General features: G+C 37.8%; 1 long non-coding RNA gene across 1 annotated transcript; it reads right to left on the bottom strand.

Annotated features, from left to right (window-relative positions):
* Positions 1-2,390: 2,390 nt before the first annotated feature.
* On the bottom strand, positions 2,391-5,916 carry LOC118486657. Its single transcript, XR_004879368.1, has 3 exons — positions 4,384-5,916; positions 3,266-3,350; positions 2,391-2,431 (listed from the first exon to the last, which is right to left on the bottom strand). It is a non-coding gene; the product is annotated as an uncharacterized LOC118486657 (long non-coding RNA).
* Positions 5,917-12,027: the final 6,111 nt, after the last annotated feature.

Raw genomic sequence — 12,027 nt, 5'->3', positions numbered from 1 at the left:
AATCTTAACCATCACGCGGGTCGCGAGAGGCTTGGTTTCCAGAAATTTTAAATCTTTTGAAATGATTACGAAATCCTGGTAATTAATAACGAAATCTTTCGTAATGATTTACCTGACCTTTCGAGTTCGAAGGGGTAACTTTGCGGTTTGGCCCTCGTTTATTTACCGATAGGGGCCTCGTGTTATTTACCCGCATTATAAAGTCCCCGGTTAATTTATTAATTATTTGGAAAGTCTTAACTTTCACTGTTGACGCTTTTAACCCTTCACATACGAATTCGAGTATAACTCTCTTGTTTTAAGACGGAACTTCGCGGAATTTATACAGTATATTCTAGTGAGCGTATAATACAGTTACGAAGCCTTGGGAACGTTAAGGGTCACTCAGAGGTATAATTAAACATGTTGACACAGTTATGTTACGCCCTAATACGTATTTGACTAAAAGTCGCAGCGGAAGTTCAAGCCATAAACTTTCTTTCATTATAACACCTTAACTTATTTAAAAATTAACTTTAACATAACTCTTTCACATAAATCCATCAATCGACTTATTTACTAAGTAAAAACATAGCTTATGTTTACTACATTATATACATCAACGTTCCCGTACAATCTCACTAGTGACTCGATCCTCGATCTCTGTTCCTTGATGATCCTCATGACTCGTACTACCTGCGCTCACCACATTAAATTCATAACATTAGTACGCATTATAAACATACAAGATTTATTCACGTTTACTTTTGTTCCGTTAATTCTTTACATCCCAGCTTTCCATCTGATCGTACATTCCGTGGTGAGACTTTCTCATTGTACCTGCGTTACACTTCGTTCACAAGGCACACTATTATTATCGTCAATACTCAATTTCATTGAATACATGCGTATATACTTTCATACATACTTACATATGTGCATCCGTTCACACATAACTACTTACAAACCTACGTACCTACATTCATACGTACGTTCCTACATACGTGCATACCTACATACATACATGCATACATGACTACATACATACCTATTACATGCCTTCTCACAACCCTACATACGTGCACACACTTTCGTACATACTCACTTGGATATATATATACACATACACATACTACCTACATACACACTTACATACATACATACATACATACATACATACATACATACATTCATACATACCACTTATATTCACACATACATACATACATACATACCTTCATACGTATCTACTTAAGGAAATTCTTAACTTAGAATCCCACATTTAGGTACCATATTACTACATATTCTTTAGGATCCCACATTTAGGTACCATATTACTACATATTCTTTAGGATCCCACCTTTGGGTACCATATTACTACATATTCTTTAGGATCCCACCTTTGGGTACCATATTACTACATATTCTTTAGGATCCCACCTTTGGGTACCATATTACTACATATTCTTTAGGATCCCACCTTTGGGTACCATATTACTACATATTCTTTAGGATCCCACCTTTGGGTACCATATTACTACATATTCTTTAGGATCCCACCTTTAGGTACCATATTACTACATATTTCTTTAGGATCCCACCTTTGGATACCATATTACTACATATTCTTTAGGATCCCACCTTTGGGTACCATATTACTACATATTCTTTAGGATCCCACCTTTGGGTACCATATTACTACATATTCTTTAGGATCCCACCTTTGGGTACCATATTACTACATATTCTTTAGGATCCCACCTTTGGGTACCATATTACTACATATTCTTTAGGATCCCACCTTTGGGTACCATATTACTACATATTTCTTTAGGATCCCACCTTTGGGTACCCCTACCCGTCGGCGACGCCCTCTAGTTTTTGCAGTTTTCTGCAGGTTCGTTTCGTCGTCCGTACGCACTAAAACGCACGTAACTTTTGAACCGTTTACCCGTTTGACCTCCCGTTTCTTCCTACATGCTTGTAAATTCACATTCTATCATATGAACATAAAATCTTACCTCCGGATTACGGAAATCCTTAACTTACATACATTCGACTTAACTATTTTCTAACTATTTGACCCGTTAAGGGTATTCGCGCATTAATTGGTCTATGACTGACCAAACCATCATCCCCACTTCCAGACCTGCCCAAAACATTACTCTAATCGAACAACTTGCTTCTAAACCACCTTTAAGTTCGTTTACCCCAAAATACCCATCATGGGCATTTTGGTCAACCTTAAACCCATCATTTACGACGAAAGACTTTAACACATATTTGACCTCAAACATCATATTTAATTCATTACAACACTTTATTACTTACTTGTACTACGAAGTGATTACGGAAATCACTTACCTCGTGCATCCATGTTCGTAACCGCTTCCTTGCCCCATTTCGACCCGTTAGCCTTTCATGCTTGGTCCATGCTAGTGTGGTTCCTATCCTTTCATGTCGTCATGCCATAATAATGTTAGTACTCATGCTTATTAATATTAATACACATTTTCCAGCTCTTATCTACATTGACTTTCACTAACACGCATACAACATAAATTGTCAACCACATTGTTCAGTTAGACAACCTAACGTAATTCATAACATCATCCTTTACTAGCATGGTCATATATTATATATTTAGTACACATTCACTTCTTGATTGAAATTAAGTGATTAATAAAAACACATGGGGAGCATCGCCCGTTCAAGCACAATGTACAAGCTTCTAATGTATAGTCTTGACCAACACATACCTTCAACCCGAATTCTTGTATGAGTTCCATCTAAAGCACATTCCTCAAGTTAGTATACTACTAATTACATCATTATCATGTTTCATTCATATATGTCAAGCCATTTCATACAATCTCACATCCTAACTTCACCTAGACATTTCATCAAACACTTGGCGTGCGTACTACTAGCTATGCACAATGTACAACTAATTTATGCATGATCTTCCAAGTTCATACATAATTCATCAAATGAAACTAGAATGAACTAAATTAAATACCATACTCAACCTATCTAGCAATAGTCCATTACATACAACATACACATTGATGATTCAAGCAAGGATTTGACATGGGTGAAACACCTATGTCATCATCTTCACCATAGAAGTGGGTTTCACTTCTAATCATCAAATTACTTAAAATCCTTCCCAACACAAGTTCTATTTGGTGATTCTAACACACAATCATGCTTAATTTCATATAAATTCACGGATTAATCATAACCCACTTCATACAACTTCACCAAATTACAAATTTCAACATACCTTATGTAGAGAACTCTTAGATGATTAAGAATTTCATCACATGCATAAGAATCTTGTCCTATTTCATCCTCAATTTGCTGAATTTCTACATGTAGTTGAAGAGGTGGGTTTTGTTTATTTCTTTCCTGCTTGAACTCGACACACACACACATAAAATGCCCACCATTTGCTAAAAGTTTGTGTTTTATTATTTTCATAGCCATATTTCACTTTCAGCCCCTCATGTTTTCATAACATGTCATTTACATATCTAACCATTAACCAAGTTACTTTCCTCTTATTTAGTTTTATTCATTCTAAATAATTAGACTTACTAGCAAAATTAACCGACTATTATTATTGTAGTAGTCTAAAATTACCATCTACCCTTACGGCATTATACATATAGTTTATATTAAAAGATATGAAATTTGGGGCGTTACAAGTCTACCACCCTTAATTGAGGTTTCGTCCCCGAAACCTTTCTTACCTTTATTTAACACCAATTATTCCTTCTTTACATGTACTCGACACAACCACGAGCTCATCACAATGACTATCATTCAATTTCAAAAACATTCCTATTAATGTTTCTTTCATGTTTATTTCATTATTCATATCATTGACTTCTCCCTAACAATTCCATACCTTCCTTATCATAATTTCGCATATCATTGTCATTTCCTTGGTCTGACAACCACGGTTCAATATACATACTTCTTTGACTTGTAATCACACACACCTATGTACTTAACTCTAACGTGATCATCCTTCTACGTTTTCTACAATTACTTGTACCATGCATACCTTTACGTTACTTTCTAACCATCCTTTTTCATTTCACTTTACAATTATTCTCACTTCGTGCATTATTTAGTTTACATACGTATGTGTATCATGTATTTCATCTTACGAGAATTTAACCATTACCCGAAAGCTATACATACTCATATATGCTTAACTTTAACGTTAACCTTAATCTACCTTTTCTACATTTACGTATACCTTGCATACCTTTATAGTATCTTTAAATCATTCCGTTCATTTCACATTACTATCGCTTTCACTTCATGCATTACTTAATTCACGTGTATAGACAGTTCATATCTCTCCAATCATGAGTTAGACATTTTACTAACCTCTTTTTCATTTCCCAACCACGATCCGCAACCCTGATCGATCATCTTCTCCTCGTGCACTAGCCGTACAGGCCAAGTTTCATTCCTTCGTGTTATGAGCTTCCGCTCGTGCACGTCCTTTCACCAATACGATTGGTTTCATCGCATCAATAGTTCTAACATTATCATCAACAACATCGGCGGTTAGCATATGTCATTCAAACATTCATAACACTAGGTGATTACACACCTATAATTCTGTTACATATTTCCTGCGTACATACTATAACACATCTTACATTCCATTTCTTACACGCAATCCTTTCATTTTAGTTACTTATTTCGTCAACCTTTGCAGTTTGACCTTTTAAGGTTAAACTGAATTTTCTTACTTATCATAGATGCATTGAAGTACACATTCGTGCTTCCTTCCATTCATGCTTACTTACAAAAACATTCATTACATCGTTTTAGTATTCTTAACAAATTTACCCTTTTTGTTCATACTTAAACCATTGTCTGGGTCATAGCCCGTCATTCATTCTGACTTCTAAGAGTCGATTTCTAACACATTTAACACATACCTTGTTCAAAACTTCCTTCTTTCGTTTTATAACTTAGGTCTGCATGCTCATTACGATCATTCTTTTGTTTCTTTACTTTACATTTGCCCATATGACTCATTTAACACAATCACGGTCAAACTATCGACACTTCTTATGTAGACTAGTTTCGCCTTTTATACCTTAAATATGTTTCGCGGATTCGAATGCATTATTCATACCTTTCGTACCTTCTATGTTTTGAATCCGTCTTGCGGATTCAAACATTGCATTCGCATCTTTCATTCTTTGAATCCGTCTCGCGGATTCAAACATTTCATTCATACATTGCTGATCCGTACTGTCTTACGGATTCAACATTCTTCATTCTTATCACTCATACTTTTCACTCTTACATAGTACTCTCAATTTCCCGAGAGTCTTACTACCCATTTCACCACACGCCCACCTGTTACCCAGTTCTACCGGACACACCTGCGATGATTACCACGGTCTCACGAACGTCATATGCTTCTTGCGTACTGGCCAGGTGCGCAATCCACATACTAGTTTCGTGCCTTCGTGTAATCATCGCCTTATGTCCGAGAAATGGGTTTCAGTTTCGTGCACATTTCTAAAATTTCCCCAAGACCACATCATTGCCTTTCGTTTAATAATTACCTTCCCAAGGAGATTTCTTCCTTTTTCTTTCAACATTGATACCCATACATATTAATAGTGTGTACCTGGGGTTCATTAGCTTATTTACACCTTTGCCAGCCTTAGTATTCATCCTATCCTGCATCCACGACCATCCTCTTCAGACACTTATGTTTACCTTGCACATATAAAACCGTTAGTTTCTTTATATGAATGTATTCATACATGCTTTCATTCCATTTCTACCTTTAGATCTTGATCGAGTCGTGGATTGTACGGGTTCTTTATCACAAGAGCACACAGGTTTGAGTTCAAGTATTTATCTTCTCGTACTTGATTCGCTCAAACCAGGGCTCTGATACCAACTTGTTACGCCCTAATACGTATTTGACTAAAAGTCGCAGCGGAAGTTCAAGCCATAAACTTTCTTTCATTATAACACCTTAACTTATTTAAAAATTAACTTTAACATAACTCTTTCACATAAATCCATCAATCGACTTATTTACTAAGTAAAAACATAGCTTATGTTTACTACATTATATACATCAACGTTCCCGTACAATCTCACTAGTGACTCGATCCTCGATCTCTGTTCCTTGATGATCCTCATGACTCGTACTACCTGCGCTCACCACATTAAATTCATAACATTAGTACGCATTATAAACATACAAGATTTATTCACGTTTACTTTTGTTCCGTTAATTCTTTACATCCCAGCTTTCCATCTGATCGTACATTCCGTGGTGAGACTTTCTCATTGTACCTGCGTTACACTTCGTTCACAAGGCACACTATTATTATCGTCAATACTCAATTTCATTGAATACATGCGTATATACTTTCATACATACTTACATATGTGCATCCGTTCACACATAACTACTTACAAACCTACGTACCTACATTCATACGTACGTTCCTACATACGTGCATACCTACATACATACATGCATACATGACTACATACATACCTATTACATGCCTTCTCACAACCCTACATACGTGCACACACTTTCGTACATACTCACTTGGATATATATATACACATACACATACTACCTACATACACACTTACATACATACATACATACATTCATTCATACATACCACTTATATTCACACATACATACATACATACATACCTTCATACGTATCTACTTAAGGAAATTCTTAACTTAGAATCCCACATTTAGGTACCATATTACTACATATTCTTTAGGATCCCACATTTAGGTACCATATTACTACATATTCTTTAGGATCCCACCTTTGGGTACCATATTACTACATATTCTTTAGGATCCCACCTTTGGGTACCATATTACTACATATTCTTTAGGATCCCACCTTTGGGTACCATATTACTACATATTCTTTAGGATCCCACCTTTGGGTACCATATTACTACATATTCTTTAGGATCCCACCTTTGGGTACCATATTACTACATATTTCTTTAGGATCCCACCTTTGGATACCATATTACTACATATTCTTTAGGATCCCACCTTTGGGTACCATATTACTACATATTCTTTAGGATCCCACCTTTGGGTACCATATTACTACATATTCTTTAGGATCCCACCTTTGGGTACCATATTACTACATATTCTTTAGGATCCCACCTTTGGGTACCATATTACTACATATTCTTTAGGATCCCACCTTTGGGTACCATATTACTACATATTTCTTTAGGATCCCACCTTTGGGTACCCCTACCCGTCGGCGACGCCCTCTAGTTTTTGCAGTTTTCTGCAGGTTCGTTTCGTCGTCCGTACGCACTAAAACGCACGTAACTTTTGAACCGTTTACCCGTTTGACCTCCCGTTTCTTCCTACATGCTTGTAAATTCACATTCTATCATATGAACATAAAATCTTACCTCCGGATTACGGAAATCCTTAACTTACATACATTCGACTTAACTATTTTCTAACTATTTGACCCGTTAAGGGTATTCGCGCATTAATTGGTCTATGACTGACCAAACCATCATCCCCACTTCCAGACCTGCCCAAAACATTACTCTAATCGAACAACTTGCTTCTAAACCACCTTTAAGTTCGTTTACCCCAAAATACCCATCATGGGCATTTTGGTCAACCTTAAACCCATCATTTACGACGAAAGACTTTAACACATATTTGACCTCAAACATCATATTTAATTCATTACAACACTTTATTACTTACTTGTACTACGAAGTGATTACGGAAATCACTTACCTCGTGCATCCATGTTCGTAACCGCTTCCTTGCCCCATTTCGACCCGTTAGCCTTTCATGCTTGGTCCATGCTAGTGTGGTTCCTATCCTTTCATGTCGTCATGCCATAATAATGTTAGTACTCATGCTTATTCATATTAATACACATTTTCCAGCTCTTATCTACATTGACTTTCACTAACACGCATACAACATAAATTGTCAACCACATTGTTCAGTTAGACAACCTAACGTAATTCATAACATCATCCTTTACTAGCATGGTCATATATTATATATTTAGTACACATTCACTTCTTGATTGAAATTAAGTGATTAATAAAAACACATGGGGAGCATCGCCCGTTCAAGCACAATGTACAAGCTTCTAATGCATAGTCTTGACCAACACATACCTTCAACCCGAATTCTTGTATGAGTTCCATCTAAAGCACATTCCTCAAGTTAGTATACTACTAATTACATCATTATCATGTTTCATTCATATATGTCAAGCCATTTCATACAATCTCACATCCTAACTTCACCTAGACATTTCATCAAACACTTGGCGTGCGTACTACTAGCTATGCACAATGTACAACTAATTTATGCATGATCTTCCAAGTTCATACATAATTCATCAAATGAAACTAGAATGAACTAAATTACATACCATACTCAACCTATCTAGCAATAGTCCATTACATACAACATACACATTGATGATTCAAGCAAGGATTTGACATGGGTGAAACACCTATGTCATCATCTTCACCATAGAAGTGGGTTTCACTTCTAATCATCAAATTACTTAAAATCCTTCCCAACACAAGTTCTATTTGGTGATTCTAACACACAATCATGCTTAATTTCATATAAATTCACGGATTAATCATAACCCACTTCATACAACTTCACCAAATTAAAAATTTCAACATACCTTATGTAGAGAACTCTTAGATGATTAAGAATTTCATCACATGCATAAGAATCTTGTCCTATTTCATCCTCAATTTGCTGAATTTCTACATGTAGTTGAAGAGGTGGGTTTTGTTTATTTCTTTCCTGCTTGAACTCGACACACACACACATAAAATGCCCACCATTTGCTAAAAGTTTGTGTTTTATTATTTTCATAGCCATATTTCACTTTCAGCCCCTCATGTTTTCATAACATGTCATTTACATATCTAACCATTAACCAAGTTACTTTCCTCTTATTTAGTTTTATTCATTCTAAATAATTAGACTTACTAGCAAAATTAACCGACTATTATTATTGTAATAGTCTAAAATTACCATCTACCCTTACGGCATTATACATATAGTTTATATTAAAAGATATGAAATTTGGGGCGTTACAAGTTAACCCCTGTAGCTCGTAATCTCTCACTTTCTTCCGCGTTTCGCCTCCGTACGATCTATGATTTATTCGTTTGAAGGTACAAGCATTATTTAGGGTTACTATACAGTATATTTACCCTTGTTGACATTTATAACCCTCGAATTTATATACTTTCAAGGTTTGTCAAAATTAGTCCTTTATTTAATATCAATGCCACGTGTAAACAAATGACACGTGTTCACACATTATTGGACACAAAAATTCAAGGTGTTACATCCTCACCCCCTTAAAATAAATCTCGACCCGAGATTTACTCAAATAAATAGGGGTACTTTTCTTTCATTGTAGCTTCGACTTCCCACGTATATTCAGGACCTCTACGAGCATCCCATTTGACCTTTACAATCGGTACGTGCTTTCTGCGAAGCTTCTTTACCTGTCGATCCTCAATCGACAAAGGTTTTTCTATGAACTTTAAGCTCTCATCTATATGCACATCTGTATGCGGAATCACCAATGATTCATCGGCGAAGCACTTCTTGAGATTGCAGATGTGGAACACGTTGTGAATTCCATTGAGCTCTTCAGGCAATTTCAACTTATAGGCAACTGATCCGATACGTTCAATGACCTCAAAAGGTCCTAAGTATCTCGGACTCAGCTTGCCCTTTTTGCCGAAACGCATCACCCCCTTCCAGGGTGACACCTTAAGCAATACCTTTTCACCCACTTCGAAGTGAAAATCCTTACGCTTTGGATCAGCGTAGCTCTTCTGCCTATCGCGGGCAGCCTTGAGACGTTCCCGGATCTGGACAATCTTGTCCGTCGTCTGGAAAACTATCTCTGGTCCTGATAATTGGACCTCTCCTACTTCCGCCCAACAAACAGGCGATCTACATTTCCTACCATATAATGCCTCAAAAGGCGCAGCCTTTATGCTGGTGTGGTAGCTATTATTGTAGGAGAATTCGATCAGAGGTAGATTCTTATCCCAGTTACCACCTAAATCGATCGCACATGCACGAAGCATGTCTTCTAGCGTTTGGATAGTACGCTCACTTTGACCGTCCGTCTGTGGATGGTAAGCCGTACTAAAGTTTAGACGCGTGCCCAAAGATTGCTGGAAACTTTTCCAGAAGTGAGATGTGTATCTAGTATCCCTGTCGGAGATAATAGACACAGGTATGCCGTGTAAGGCTACAATCTTATCAACATAAAGTTGGGCTAACATATCGGAGCTATACGTCTCCTTGATGGGTAGAAAATGAGCTGATTTAGTCAGCCTATCGACTATGACCCATATTGTATCGTTTCCTTTCCTGGTTTTGGGTAACTTGGTTATGAAGTCCATAGTTACGCATTCCCACTTCCACTCGGGAAGTTCAGGCTGTTGTAGCAAGCCAGACGGCTTTTGGTGCTCGGCTTTGACTTGAGCACAAGTCAAGCACTTTGCTACATGGGCGGCTACAGACTTTTTCAAGCCTATCCACCAATAATTTGCCTTTAAGTCTTGGTACATCTTGTCAGCACCAGGATGGACTGAGTATTTGGAACTATGGGCTTCCTGGAGAACAACATCTCGTAGTCCTCCATAAATCGGAACCCATATACGTCCGTTCAGCCTAAGAATTCCATCCTTGCTAAGAGTCAACTGCTCCTCAGTTACTCCCAGCTTTTCATTAGGGTAATTAGCTTCCAACACAGCCTCTCGCTGTGCAGCTAATATCCTCTCAATCAAATTGTTCTTGACTTCAATGCTCTTGGCATTGATTCGAATAGGTTTTACCCTTTCCTTCCTGCTCAAGGCATCGGCGACTACATTCGCCTTGCCGGGATGGTACCTGATCTCGCAGTCATAATCATTCAGGGTCTCCATCCAACGGCGTTGTCTCATGTTCAACTCTTTCTGGTTGAACAGGTGCTGGAGGCTTTTGTGATCAGAATAAATCACAAATTTAATACCGTAAAGGTAGTGCCTCCACAACTTCAGTGCAAATACAACGGCACCCAACTCCAAATCATGGGTGGTGTAATTCTTTTCGTGCACCTTTAATTGCCTTGAAGCATAGGCAATCACCTTGCCCTTCTGCATAAGCACACACCCCATGCCCGTGTGTGATGCATCGCAGTAAACTACGAATTCATCTGTTCCTTCTGGTAATGTCAGCACAGGTGCGTTGCTTAGCTTTTGCTTCAGTATTTCGAAGGACTCTTGCTGCTTTGGGCCCCAAATGTACTTTTCTTTCTTCTTGGTCAGGGAAGTTAAGGGCGCAGCAATCCTTGAAAAAATTTCAATAAACCTCCGGTAGTATCCTGCTAATCCTAGGAAACTACGAATTTCGGTAGGCGTCTTTGGCTCTTGCCAGTTCATGACCGCCTCTACCTTAGCGGGATCCACTTGGATACCACGCTCACTTACAACGTGACCTAGAAACTGAACCTCTCTTAGCCAGAATTCACATTTCGAGAATTTGGCGTAGAGTTTCTCACGCTGTAGTAATTCGAGAATGCAACGGAGGTGCTTCTCGTGGTCCGCTTGGTTCTTGGAATATATAAGTATATCATCGATGAAGACTATGACAAATTTGTCCAAATACGGCTTGCAGACGCGATTCATGAGATCCGTGAATGCATCCGGTGCATTTGTGAGCCCAAAAGGCATCACTAGGAACTCGTAATGACCATAGCGAGTCCTAAATGCAGTCTTGTGTACATCTTCATCTCTGACCCTTAGTTGATGATAGCCCGACCTCAAGTCGATCTTTGAGAAGTAGCTTACTCCTTGCAGCTGATCGAATAGATCATCGATCCTTGGTAAAGGATATCTATTCTTTATGGTAACTTTATTTAGCTCTCGGTAGTCGATGCACAACCGCATCGATCTGTCCTTCTTCTTTAC

The sequence above is a fragment of the Helianthus annuus genome, chromosome 14 (assembly GCF_002127325.2).
Source record: "Helianthus annuus cultivar XRQ/B chromosome 14, HanXRQr2.0-SUNRISE, whole genome shotgun sequence".
NCBI classification, from domain to species: domain Eukaryota; kingdom Viridiplantae; phylum Streptophyta; class Magnoliopsida; order Asterales; family Asteraceae; genus Helianthus; species Helianthus annuus.
The sequence above is the reverse complement of the archived record's forward strand: the minus strand, read 5'-3'. Positions and strand labels throughout refer to the sequence as shown.